Source organism: Falco cherrug, chromosome 6, assembly GCF_023634085.1.
Source record: "Falco cherrug isolate bFalChe1 chromosome 6, bFalChe1.pri, whole genome shotgun sequence".
Taxonomy (NCBI): Eukaryota; Metazoa; Chordata; class Aves; order Falconiformes; family Falconidae; genus Falco; species Falco cherrug.
In genome coordinates this window covers 91,197,159-91,211,761 of record NC_073702.1, presented here as the reverse complement: position 1 = coordinate 91,211,761, position 14,603 = coordinate 91,197,159, and positions in this window count along the sequence as shown.

Here is a 14,603-nt window from a genome sequence, read left to right as displayed (position 1 = left end):
ATACTTCTCACTGCTCATCGATACCACGTCCTGTTTGAAACGGCCCAGGGAGGAGCACGGGCTGTGGAGCAAGGAAGGCTCCGTAGGCACAAGAGAGGACAGTCACAGTCATAACTGATTCATGAAGTGTTTTCATGTGCAAAGCATTCCCAGAAGCTCGTGCCGTAGCACTTTGGCTCCTTCCACCTCTCTCTTAACGTGCTTCTCCAGACATGGGAGGCATTTTCTGCTTCGCAAAGGCAGGTTTTTGTTAAGGTGTGCTTTTGTAACACAACAGCAGCTGCCATTTTGATTTGCTTCTCTGGTTCACGCAATAGAAGATCCAGATCCAGCCCTTTGTCCGATGTAATAGTTATGCACAGGCTTTCCTTTTCTCACATTCCTTCACAGATGCAAGATCACTCAAGCCCTAGTGACATCTAGGACCATGCAGGTGCAAAACCAATACCACAAACAAATCTGTTCATGAACCATCCTCACAATTTTCAAGCTGACAGGTAAACCGGAAAAGACACCAGCTTGCACAAGACTGAATCCTGCACAAAACAGCAAAGGCAGTGGAGCAATGTCAGCTCGACAGGGTTTGAGCAAGGTACTTCAGGAGTCCTGCTTTGTTACCTAGAGGATTTCTCATCACTTGCCTTTGTGTGCATCCTACCTGTCTGCCCCTGGCAAGTGGGGAAGGCAGACAAAGGGGAAGAGGCAGGATACAAGCCAGTTGTGTTCAGCATCTCACTACACTGGATGTTCTTTTTGGTCATTCCCATTTTTAAGAGAGATTGTTTCAGGCCTTATTCACTGTGGCACTGAGTTTTGCATACAGCGAGGCTCAAATGCAAGCTGCTTACCTTTTTCTCTTTTGTCTTTCCAGAAGAAAACCGCAGTATGGGGCCTGAACATGCCTGATGTTGGCAACAGGGCACTTCCACTGCTGGCAGGTGTTTGGAAAAGCTTGCTGCTCATCTCCAGGACTTAGGTTTCACTTCTCTGTCTTGCGGCTCTGCACAAGTAGCTGGCAGTGCTCTAGCTCTCTTCTCGTGCCTCCCCTTCCTCTCACTGAGGAGGTAGTGCAGCAGCCTTTTGCAACACAAAACCCAAAATGGTTGTGGGGAACAAGGATTTATCTGCTCTATCACAGCTAGTGACCCTGCAGGTAGAGCAGAGGCATGGCACGAAGGCAGGTGTCATGCTGCCCAGAAGCCTGGTGCCAGCTCCCCTAAACCAGGCGAAGAGATCTCTGTTTAGTAGCAAAGACAAACTGGGGAGTCTGTCCGTGAGCGAATGGTCCTGTCTTTCCCCCACCAAAAAGCTAATAAAAGACACACTGTGCAAACAAACGTTTTGTTTTGTTTTTGAAAGGGAGCTATTTAATGCACTGTCAACTACTGTCAGAAAATAAACTTACAAGAAAAATTACAGAGGAGAATTTATTTCCCTGGGATCAGCAGCTTGGAAATTTCAGGTGCCTGCGGGGCAGCTACAGTTTTGCAAGGCAGAAGTGAGGCATCAGATTTTACACGTGTCTGTGCTATTTCTTATGGGTATATTATTTTTGTGGGGCTTTTTCAGATGTTTTTCTTTAATCCAAAATAAAGTGACTTCACTTACAAGGCTACAGCAAACCAATACTCTGTCATGCAGTACCTGCTATTACAAGATCCCTTTTTTGGCTGGTCCTAATGCACTTTTGTAATAAATTACATCACCACACTTCCTTCCTTAGTTCTGTCTTTATTTTAAAGCCAGCTGTGATCTTCCCTTTATTCTGGACCTAGAGCAAGACTTTGAGACTCAACTGATGACAAAAATATCTTAGAAGGCCATTCAGGTTTGTGAAGGGACATGTTGTGCTCACTTAAAAGCTGCAGCTCTGTTCTGAGTTACCCAGGTCCATTGCCCCCATCTTCAGCAGAACAGCCTTGTGTAATGGAGCAGGAGTGTGACATTAATGCCACTCACCATCCCTGAGATAGAGGACATGTCTGCATCTGCCCTGTGGGGAATCTTTGCACAGTACTCCTGGGCCAGGCTGCTGGGACCAGATCTCCCGTTTTGGGGACCATGTGTCTCAGCACCATGAAGTGGTGCAGTTCTGCATGCAGAGCCCAGAAACGATCAAGCTGCTGCTACACCAGCAGCATTTTGATTTGAAGGTGACAGAGACACTCCAAATGCTGTAATACTTCAGCAATAGCCAGTAATTAGTTTGCTGTTGCCCAAGAAGCTTCCTTACTCACTGACAGCAGCAGCGGCGTGCCCAGCGCTGCAGCTGGAGATGGGGTCTGCTGGGGCTGGTTGCTGCACAGGCACAGGCAGGAACACAGACGTCACTTGTTACACTCTCCAGCACTACAAGGCTATAATTAAGTCCCCTTTTTCCAGCAACTCTATGTAAGCCCGAGGGGGTAAGCTGGCACTAAAGCCGGCAGGGAGTTTGCATCAGTACACAGAACAAAAGGGGAGACTTTCCCCCCACCACATTATTGTCTGTTTATTGAATGTACTTTCAGCTCTGCCGGGTATTTCCCAGCACGCAGGGCTAAAATGAGCCTGCACTTTTTTTGCTTCATCTCTTCAAGGGCAAATATACTGAGCCATTGATTAGGTTATTTTAGGATCGTGGCATGGTACAATTGCCTGTTGTTATTCTGGCAGTCATTTACCAGGAGCCAGTTATGCGCATTTTACAAAGCTCTTCAGAAAACACAGCTACCTGAGAACACTTTCCGCAGCACGTTTCAGATGTGCCTTTGTGTGCAAGTTGTTTGTGTCTCAGCAGCAACCAAAAAGCCATTCGGATGTGTTGGTTGCTATAGTAATTACTTTCCTTGGGAGCTAAAATAATAGCTTACGGCTCTGGCAGCTCGCTGTTGTGTAAGCTGCCTTGAACCAGAGACATTTCTATTTTGTTTTGAAGGGGGCTGGGGACTATAATGTACACTGAGAGACAGAGACAGACTTTCCTTTCTATGGTCACACAGCTAATTTTGAATTAACCTTTGAAAAGGATGTGTCACAGGTCTAAAGGTACAAAAATATAAGCGCCATACGAAATGGTAGAACAGCCTTGTGGCTGATGGGGGTGACGATTTGGACTTGGTTTCCATTTATGTTACTGAAAACTGGTAGGAAAGGTACTGAGGGTTGTGCTGCAACCGGTTTTCAGTGCTGAGGGCCCTACAAAGCAAGGGGGGCCGGTGGGGAATCACAGGAGTTTCAAAAGCGCCTAAGCAGGTCAAAGCAGGAACGTGACAAGGAGGATGGCTCTGCATCGTTCAACATTTTTTCCACAGGTGACAGCAACGGTGCAGTAACTGTTGCATGGAGCTGCAGCTCTGGGGAGGGTAAGGGGTCTCGCTGCGGACAAAACAGCCTTTCAGAGCGATCCCACAGCTGGCAGATGCCAGCCCCCCCATCTGCAGGCACAGAACTTTTCTGACTGCCACACTAAACTGCCGTCCTGTGCGCTGTGGGCTGTTGTTTGAGAGAGCACAGTGCAGAAGCACTTCCCGGCAGCAGGACAAGCACCGTGCTCCTGGCTCCACATGGCCACGGAGGGGGCACCGAACAGAAAGGCCTGGAAGTCGTCCTGGGCCCCAGCCCGGCGAGGCGGGGTGCTGTGCAGCTCACAGCCGGCCAGCTGGCATGGCATGGGCTCCTGCTGCCCGCCTGGGGCGCGGAGGGGGGCCGGGGCAAGCGGCACCACCAGCGGTCAGAGTGGTGGCCCTCCCGCATCAGGCAGCAGCTGCAGAGCCGCTGCAGCTCCGATTCATGAGTCACAGGGGTTGACCTACATAGGGTCCCAGCACCAGCGATGAGTATCAGTTTGGTTTTGCGGAGACCAGCAAAAGGGGAGGAGGGTATGAAAAACGGCTCGGAGAAGGGGGCCGGAGGAGCTAGGATGAGAGGAGAGAGGGAAAAAACAGGGAAAGCATTTTGCCTCACATGATGTCCTAGAAAATTCGCTCTTAGATGTGTACTCCACCGTGTTAGCAACTGGCTGGGAGATGCCAAAGGGAGATAAAAGAGCTGCATCATCTGCTAGAGGCTGCGAACACCAACAGTTCCTGTGCGAGCAACAGCGGCGTGCAAAGGTGCAGGGAGGGAGGGTATTTGGGGAAACCACAGGACAAAACTAGGCCTTCGGATGTGATGGGGGTGTGCTTGGCTTGCAGGCAGCAGGTGATAAGAACTTAGTTCACACATATGGAGGTGCAGATTCCCCCCATGCCCCCCCGCTAAATTTAGGCTTAGCATACACACAGGTTTTGTGCCTACAGTTTTGCTGCTGAAGTGTAATGCTTTACCGCAGAGGTAAAGCAGCTTACCAGGGAGTTGTATGAGCAACCCCTTCTCCCCAGGCAATGCTGGATAAAGCCCATGGCTTTGGCATGCCCACACGTTTCTACACAAGGCTTGTATCTAAGGGCACTGGTACAACTAAAGCCAGGTGGCTTTTTGTGGAGGGATAGTCCTGGAAAGCCAAAGGTGATGCTGCCTTGCAGTGGGTGGCAGGCCAGGACTGCTGCGAGGACCGAGCCACAGCCTCTGTGCTTGCAGCAAGCTGTGGAGCCCTGTGGAAGCAGGGAGAGCCCGTGGGTGCTGGGCACAGGGGGGCCCAGCCTGGTCCCCTGCCCCTCCAGCCCGGGGCAGACACACCGCACCCAGCCCGCAGCTGACACCAGGCTGGTTGCAAGTCAAGAGGACATAATTTTGGGGTTCTCAGGCCCTGTTCCTCTCACAGTGTGAAGGGCACCAAGATTACTTGTGTAGTGCCTCTAAGGATAATGCTCAAAGATCATGGAAATCCCAGGGTAAGACAGGATGATAGACTTTGTCAAGGAACCCCCTGAAAATAATGATGCTGGAAATCTCGAAATGCTTCACTGCAAGGACTCGTGGCTCTTTATTTTCTTTTTTTTTATTTTTTTTTTAAATTATTAGAGAGCCAAACTTTTAATACATAAGTCTGTGCAGGTTTCAGCTATATTTAAACATTCACATTTAAATCTAACATTTAAAGTGTCTGTTGTGTGTTAAACTTGTGATGTTTCAATTTTTTTAATCTGAGAATTTCCTATGGCCTTTTTATAAAGCTCTTGACCTAAGGTTTCTGCTGTTGTATCAGAAAATTTGGCTGCCTTTTTAGCCCTGGTGGATTGTGGTGTACCAAAATCTTAAAATTGTCACTGAAGCACTCCAGTAGAAACAGCATTTAAAATACAAAATACTAAACGCAAGGGGGGAAAAGTATTTCTCTGGCAAGATTTGTGAAACAATAAAGTAAATTGAAAGGCATACGAAGATAAAATTTTACAATCAATCCAATGTATTACCTGATTCTATAGATTATCATCTGTCTTTGAAACACACCACCTGTGTTTACTGTGACCAACACCTGCAGTTTTAGCAGAGTAACAAAATCTCTTTCTTTACCCAAAACAGTCAGGTGTGGGAGAATCTTGGCTTACCTTAAACAGGAAATCTGCAGCCATCACGAGGACTTAAAATCAAACTAAAAACATGATCCAAGTATGAGAAACAGTCTCAAGTTACCACTAGGCAAAGAAAATAGCTCCGACTGTTTTAACCACAAAACCCATTACTTCTGATTTTTAAGCCAGGGTGTGGAGGCAGCAGGACAGGCCTAATTCATGACTTGATTTCTAGGATGGGCAGTACTGGTCTAAAGAATGATTAATGAGAGTATTCCTGGACTACTAGATTTTTCTTCGAGTTAAACTGGGAGTAAATTTTGTCATTATTTGCTATTTGGCATTTGTAATGAGCTGCTAATGACACAGAACATGCACTTTATAAAGCCTTGTTGTATTAAAAGCAAAAATGGCAGCTATGTTAAAAACTTGGGGAAGGCTGCAAAAACCTTCCTCTGCTGGAGAAGTAGTTTGTACTAGGTAAGTATTCTTGCTGGTATAATTATGATTTATTCTCAGCAGCAACTTTTCTTCAGTGCAGACATCATAAGACAAAAAAAGAACCTTGAAAGTTTGCTCACACATGCCACTAAGATGACTTCTCTTATGTGGCGAGTAGCCTGTCTAAACGTGTGGCTCAGCTGGACAATGCATGAATGCTCCTGTGAAGTGGAGTGCGGAAAGATGAAGTGCATCACCTGCGAAAGTGTATTAAGGAGACCCGAAGGACATGCTTCATCAAGTGCAACATCCTAGCCAAGTCACTAGAGCTCTTCAAGAGTCAGCCAACAATGCTCCACAGACCTTATTTGTATCAACAGCATTTCCTCAGGCAGGGTGTGCAAGCTGAAGGAGTAGTCGTGGAGTAGCTCAGGTGGTGAGCTGTACTGCAATTGTGTAAGAGAAAGCTGTCTGCATAAAGATACCTACCATGCCTTCACTGAGCCTGATCCCTCCAGCCCCATCACAATATTGTCATCTTTGGCTGGCAGCAGCAGCAGCAGCAGCCGTGTAATTGACACAGGTTTAGATGCTGTCAGTTAGGGCGAAGTGAAAGTGGGATTTCTTGGGGTTTTTTTCTTTTTCTTTTTCCTCTTTGTGAAGACAATTGAATCAATACTTGGGAACTCAACCCCTTGGTTGCAGTCAAAATCCTTGTGCTAGTTAGTGCCTTGCTTGGGGAGTCTGGGAAAGTGGCAAAAGTTGTGTTACAGGCAAATCGCAAAGGATTTATGTCAAGGCTAACGAAGTGAAACGGTACAAAATGTTTTATTTGCCTTTGGCTAGCAGAACATTCTTTGCAATGGGCAAAAATAAGTGGAGATAACATTGTAATGATAATCTATAAAACTAATCCTCATGCACCACATTCAGCATACAGCACAAGGATGTTAGTAAGTAGAACTGCTTTGAGCTTACGAAGTATTTGTGCTGTACAAGGTACATGAAACCACTCTGGGAGCCCAAGCAGAGATATCTGTAAGATGTTGGTGAGTGCTCTGAGGAGGAAGCATCTCCAGCCAGCATGAGAGTGGGGAAGCCTCTGCACGGCACCCAGTCTCTCCCTGTGGACCTTCTTGCTTACCAGTCAGTTCAGAATTCATCACCAAGTTGCACGGATGCCACAGCAAGCAAACTAGTCCAGTGGTGCTCTCTATCTGGGATGGAGAGAGACAAAGGATATCAAGAGTAGAAATAAAATACAGTAACTTCTAGGAAAGCACCTAGCTCTCAAGACATTCTCTCACTTAGACACTGAGCCTTATGCTCCAGTTAATTTTCCACCATCAAAGAGCAAGACACAAAGCACAGAACACCAATTTAACGTCTATTTTAGAAATGCATGCCCTTTCTGGTAGCTCTTCTTTACAGGTACTTACCAAATGGTGATTCTGGGAAATAACCCCTGCTTCACAAATTGATCGCTACTCATTCTTAGGAACTCTTGGCTAATATAAACTCAGAATTGTGTCCCATTCCTCCCTGGGGAATGCAACACCCGGAATGAAAAACGCTTCCAAAATCTGACTTTAAAATGGAGCTGCAGAGAGGGAGTACAGTCTGGTGTCTGCATAACTGTGCCCACAGATGGCAGTTCAGGTTGTAAGCAGAAGTCGCAGCTGGCTAAGGGCATGATTTGTGTCAGTGGGACGGGAAAGCTGTCTGCCTCATCAGCAGGAGAAGCCACCCCAGGATTATTTTGCGTGAGCAGCCCTGGCAGCATTATAGTGACAGGTAGGCAAGGGCCTCTTACCCTGGCAGACCATGCTGGTCAGCCCTCTTTTCTCTCTGCACGCTAGGACACCCCAGTGTCCTGCTCACTGCTCTGTGGTTCTGTGTCCGCATTTCCTGAGCCAGGCAGGACAAGGAAGCTGCCTGGGTTTCTTTCAGAGCACTTTGCTATGTGCAGGGCACAGCCAACATGTTTGCAAATGAACTGTGGGTACAGTGCAAAGTCTTTGATTTCATGGGACCAGGGATGTGTGTAGCAGCTGCAGGACTGACTTTAGGCATAGGCAAAGGCGTTTTTTCTAGGACAGCAAGGCACCCATGCCTCTGCTGCTTATTTCACCTACAGCAGAGCCCCGGAGAGATCAGCTAGCCCTGCTGCCAAGAGGGGGTGTGGAATGGCTGCTTTGAGTCACAAACAAAGCAGCTCTCTGTGGCACATCTATATGGCACTGGAGTTACCCACCTCTTTTGGACTTGGCAACAGATCAGCAACCTGCCAGCAAAAGGAGTAAGTTTCAGAACTGCAGCTATTTAATGCTACAGCCCAGAAGAAGCAAAACTAGCCCTGGATGGGGATGTGAAAGTGCCACTACAGTGTCTTGAAGAATAAATGGCGTCTACTATTTATGCAGAGAAAGGTGATCTGAACCAGCGGGGGGGGAAGTATTGACTAGGTGGGTATGTTACGCTGTCCATCCAAGAAAGAATGCTGGTAGCCAACCAAACAATAAAGGTAAAAACCCAAACATCACCACCACCACCCACCCTGAGGGCCCCATACCTGGGTGACAGCTGTAACACTGGGGCTTCTGCCTCTGCTGTGGCTGCGCTGGCGCAAATGGGTGTAGCAGCTCTGATCTGCTGTGGTACCTCTGCTGTGCTCAGGTCTGAAAAGTACCACAGGATGACCCATCAGGTTGCCTCGTTAGCTTTTTCATAGAGGAAAATCACACATGCTGTAGCTTACAAAGAAAAAGAATTAAGCATGCAAAGGCAAAAACATACATAATGGAAAATGCCAAGATGAAAGTTGCAAATGCAGGCTGATCTTTTCCCCTAATGCCTAACTTGTTGTGATAAGGATTTTAACTTTACAGACATTGATTCATTTGCTCATGGGGCCTTCGCTTGGCGTGGTGTGCGGGACAGGCTGTGCCCAGGCAGCGAGCGCCAGCCTTTGCGCGCAGGGAGCCCGGGCTGTGCCTGGATCATGCTCCTCAGCTCTTCCTCTGCTAAAAGAATGACTTGTTTTCTGCTCAGTATTTGTCACTACTGCAGAGAAGTGTGCCGCTGCCATGCGAGGTGAGCAGGCGCTGCAGCCTGCTGCAGAGGTAGAGGCCTGAGGGGGACAGCTGTTTGGCCAGGTCTGTTCTTAATACTTTCCAAGGGACCATTTGAAATGAGTAAGGCCTGAATGCACAGATAATGCGATTTTATTTCATGCTCAGTTCCGAAAATTACTTCTGAGGTTGTCAGCTCAGGTATAAAAAATGAGGACAAAACACTGAGCAACTGTAAGCAACTGGTTTAAGTGACTTGCGCAGTATTACATCAGTCTGAGGAGAAAGAAAGTGGTGTCATCGCTTTTAAACTCTGTGTGTGCGCGCGCGCACTGACTCTACGTACAGAAGAGCAGTGGTAATAAACTCAAGTGCTTGAAAACTTTGTGTCAGGACACCCAAAAGAAAAGCTGAGATTTGCTTGTGAGATTTTATGGATCATGTGTTTGACCTGCATGACTACAGTTGTGTTGCCCCTGGCATGGAAGCATTTAGGAATCATGTTTTTCAGTTGCAATCAAAGGAACTAAAATATTTTTCCAGAAGTACTGACTAGACAGAGGTAAACTTTTCCAAGTTTACTTAGAATTAAACTAGGAGTTACCTGGAATTTGATGCTTTAAGAAACGATAAAAGTCACAATATTTGTGATCCTTTTGAAAGTGCTGGTAACAGGGCGAGGCTTGGTAATTCTGCTGTGTAAGGCAATGCTTTTAAGCCCTTACTGCTCAGTGTATCTGACCTCTACCGCAGCTGTTTATAGACCCAAGTGCAAACTAATTTAGGTATTCAAGCCAGTGTCAAACATGCTGAGAAGTCGTAGTTTCTCTTGACAACAACTACTGTATTGCATGCTTAGTACTTCTGGGTAGAACAAGTACCTAAATGTAGGGGTCTATAAACTGCTGGTGGATTGAAGAGGGTAGCAAGAGCAAGGAGCTGTAATTTCTGTCCAGCCTGAGGAGAACATGGATAAATCCAAATCAAAATAATAAAAAATAAGAACTGAGAAAAATTTTCCTGTTCAGTTTGGCTGAGTATATTGGTGTTTTCACCATCACTCTGCAGCTGAGGTAGTGGTAACTTCCAGCAGGAGGGTGGTCAGAGCACTAATTTCTTAAGCTGTTGAGACTAAATTTAAAAAAGGAACAAAAACCCTGCATGTTCATGCCTCAGCTGCAGATAATGTACACCAGTGTAACCTTCCTTCACATTGCTACATGCCAGACTTGCCATTCAACCTGCATGATATGTGCGCATATAACTTTGTTATTCTACCAACTGTCGGTGGGCTCCTGAGTTTTTGGTAAAAAGGGATAAGTCAAAATTATTAATGCGGGAAAGCCAAGCTAATTAGCACTGTTGGAAGGGAGGACTTAAGCCTTGAACATGCAAACTCCAGCAGCGCAAAACTTACCAAGAGCTGTCGCCATCCCCTCCAAGTCAAGACCCATCCTTGGTCAGAATGGCTGAGTTTTGGCTGAGTTTTGGCTGAGCAAGAACTGTAGAATGAAACTGCAGCAGCAGAGCCTCACTCGCCACCAATATGCACTTACATGAGCCATGAGGCACCCTTACTGGTAGGGCTCAGGAGCTCCTGCTCCTCCCACCCTGTCCTGCTGGCATCCACCCCACCACCTCCCCCCCACCCCCCACCCACCCCCACCCACCCCCACCCCCGGCGCATGCCTTCTGCACTGTGCTGTGGCAGCAAAGCTTGGCAGAACTCTCCCCGTCCACACTGATCTAGCCCTGTGGTGAAATTACTTTTCCTTCAGAATGGCATTTTCTTGGTTTCAGTCTTTGACTGAGGCTTCTGCAGTTGGATGCCCTCAGCTGCAACAGCTTGTGTCAGCAGCAGACACAACATGCCAGAGGGGGAGAACCGTGACTAACAGCCCTCATGTCGATGTGTTGAGAAATGTGCTGACATTTCCCCCACAAGCTGCATATCTACTTGTGATTCTCCTCAAGCTCCAGGGAAGTCCACGGCATTGGTTTCCATCAAACATGCGTGTGAAAACATGCAGCCTGGGGGTGAGCCACAATGACATTGACATCAGAGAACTGATTGCTATAGGAGAACGTTTATAGAAGCAAAAAGTATAAAGCCGGGGGGGGGGGGGGGGGGGGGCATCGGGGGGGGGGCGGGGAGGGAGGAGGAAGACTAGGCAAGTGCCAGTTTAGGACTATTAAATAGAAAGGTATGGAAGTGGCTTCTGACTTAGAAGACCCTTAAACTGCTGATGGCCAGAAACTGGAAAGTATACCCGGGAACGCTCACTCCGTGCATTTCATATTTCAGATGTTGCTAGATGTACCCTGCTGCTGGCATCTCTCCAGTATGAGATGCTTTGGTGTCTTTGGTCTGACCCATTTTTGTGTCACCTCTTGCTAACTCTGCTGAAAAGGGTAGATCAGGTCTTAGTGTAATATCACCCCTAACACAACACAGTGATGTGGGATGGCCACGGGACAAGTTTTACTTCCCATTTGAAAGTCTTATCCAAAGCATTTTTAGGTGTCACCTTTGTGTTAACCATCACACTATGAATGTCATTACTAGATCAACTCATGCTAATTATTTTTCCTTTGTGGCCAAGTGAACTAAAACCTTTTCCTGTTTCCATTCTGTTACTCGCATTCCCAATGTATCTAAATACACTGATCTTAGCACTGGAAGTGTAATGTGCATGGTAAGAAACATTCCTTGCTACAATGAGCTAATAGCTTAATGGAATATAAACTACAGTAAAGGATGTCAGAAACGCAAGGCAAGAAAGGAAGAGGAGAGAAAACTGTACTGGTAACAACATGCACTTCCAAACTATGTGCCTAATTAGGTGGTTTAAATTTCTACCGGGTTTGGGGATTTTTTTTCATGTTGTTGTTCCGCTCCTTATGTAATTATGTGGTTGTACTTGACTGCACAGTGGTAAGCAAATAACACCAATTGCTTTTCTTATTGGAGGGCAGTGGACTGCAACCATGACTTATGTTTATCAGCTCCAGGTAATAAAAATTGTATGAAAAGAAATATTTCAGGCAGCATTAGCACCTTTCATCTCCCTCTCTCTCTTTTGTACAGAAGAGGCAGGTCTGACAAGCAACATAACAGTGAACTCCTTCTGCTGAGTCAGATGCTCAGACTTACATAACTGGGATGTATTTCCATATTCTCTCCCTGCTTTCATATGCATGAAGCACAGACAGAACAAATGACTGCTCCAAGGCTGCTCACAGTAGCTTAGTGTGGAAGCCTCAATGTTGCAACTTAAATATGAAAAATATCTTGACATCTCCACTGTGGAATAATTAAATACCACATTCAGTCAGCAAAGCAGGGCCTGCTACCAAGTGACAAGGGAGTCCATACATTGCACAGAAGCATGCTGAAACTTTTCTGTTTCTTGGAACACTCAGTAAATCAGAATTTGGTCAAACAGTAAGTCATTTCCTCATTTTCGGAAAAGTTATTTTAAAGACATGGTGGGAAAGAAAATGTAATTATTGAAAAAAATCTAATCATGGCAGCATTTCAATGCCATTTTCTGACTATAACTCTGGTATGTTCTGTGATTTCTCAGGCAGTTACTTTTTGCAACAGTATGGTGTAAATGTCTGCTAAAATCCCAGAGCTCTAGCACATAAAACTAATTTACTAGAACTTCATCTGGCAAGTAAGCATTTATGCCCGTAGCAGAAATATTGGTACTGCATTTAGAAATAAGTGCCAAGAAAAGTGAGTTTAATGTTCAGAGACAGCATGTTCCTCATTGACTATTTGAACCTACAACAGATGTATGTACAGCTTCAGCCCTATGGATTGTATGGCCTCAAAGTTGTAATGAACTTTTGTTAAAAATGAAAAACAGGTAGAAGTATAAGAAACACTGAAATAAAAACATCTATTTCATTTATTAAATTAAGAAACAAAGACCGAAAAGAAAACAAAAAGGTGAGAAACACAGCAAGTTAAATCAAACATATGTATATGTAGATAAGATGATTAGATGAGCTACCTGAGAGATGTAAATTCGCATCTTGTCAGGCAGAATCTCCTCCCACTTCTTGGAGGAGTGCCTTTACCACTGGGTTTCAGGATAACAGAAAATGTTTAAAGAGCAAACCGTTCACTTTCTTTTCTAGCTTACAAGTACCATTGCAGGTTGAACAACATGACAAGCGTGCGTTTGGGGTTTTTTTCCCCTCACCAAAACAAGATGAAAAGAATAACATTTATTTTGATTGCCTTCTGAATAATTTCCCTCCCTCTCATTTGGTTGCCCAACTGTAAAAGCAATTACCCACACAATCCTATACCCATTCTCCATTGACCTGCTTTCATCAGGGTTCCACTCCACATCCACCTGGGTTTGGCAGCCACAGCAGCAGAAACTAATTCAGCTAGAAAATCCTGCAGGCCACTTACAGCGTTGAGTCTTCTTTCTGTGCCTCCATCCACGAGGAAGCCTTCTCCCCGACAAACTGGCAAGGTACAGACTGGATAGGTGGTCTGCAAGATGGGTAGAAAATTGGCTAGCGGGCTGCATTCAGAGGGTGGTGATCAATGTTACTTACTCAGGCTGGCAGCCTGTCCCAAGTGGGGTCCCCCAGGGATTGGCACTGCACCCCACGCTGTTTATCTTCACAAATGATCTGGATGATGGGCTTGGAAGAAAGCACCTCCACCAAGCCTGCTAACGGCACTAAACTGAGTAGTGAGGTGGACACATGAGAAGGGAGAGCTACCATACAGAAGACCTTGACAGGGCTAGGAAAACAAGTGCAAAGTCCTGCACGTGGGCTGACGTAAATGAAGAGCCCAGTACAGGCTGGGAGCTGTGTGTGGCTGGGTAGCACCCTTGCTGAAAGGCACCTGGGGGTCCTGGTGGACAACAAGCCAAATATGAATCAGCAGTGTGCTGCTGGAGCAAGGAGGGCAGGTCAGCTCCTGGGCTGCATCTACAGGGGTATTACTAGCACAGATAGAGATGTGATCTTCCCACTCTCTTCAGTGCTTATCAGACCATGCCTGGGGTACTGTGTCCAGTTCTGGTCCCCGTATTTCAAGAAAAACATGGACAGACTGGAGAGGGTCTGAAGGAGGGCCACAAAGAAGATAAAAAGGCAAGGCAACCTGGCCTGTGAGGAAAGACTGAAGGAGCTAGGTCTCATGTCCCTGGAGGAGAGAAGGCTTGGTGGGGGCCTCATTGCAGTATTCCAGTACTTCAGGAGCGGCTACAAAGAGGATGGAAGCTCTTCACAAGGAGCCATATGGAGAAGACGAGGGGCAACCTGATTTTTTTTTTTTACTGTGAAAACAACCAAAGGCTGGAACCCAGGCACATGGCAGAGTCCCCGTCACTGGAGGTTTTCACCATGCCGCTGGGCAGCGCGCTGAATAACCTCACCTAGGCTCCCTGCCACGAAGGGCTGGACCAGATGATGCTACCAGCTCCCTCCCAGCCTGGGCCATCCGATGGTTCTGACTCCGCAGAGCGGCAGGGGCTCCCGGGGCCACCTTCAGCAGCAGGGAACCCCCAGCCGACCCACCCGGCGCTGGCGCTGCCACACAGGCCCATACGCAGCGCCGACGGGGGCGGCCCAGGCTGCCAGACCCCGCGCCCACCGCGCCTGCGGGGCCCGCTCGGCG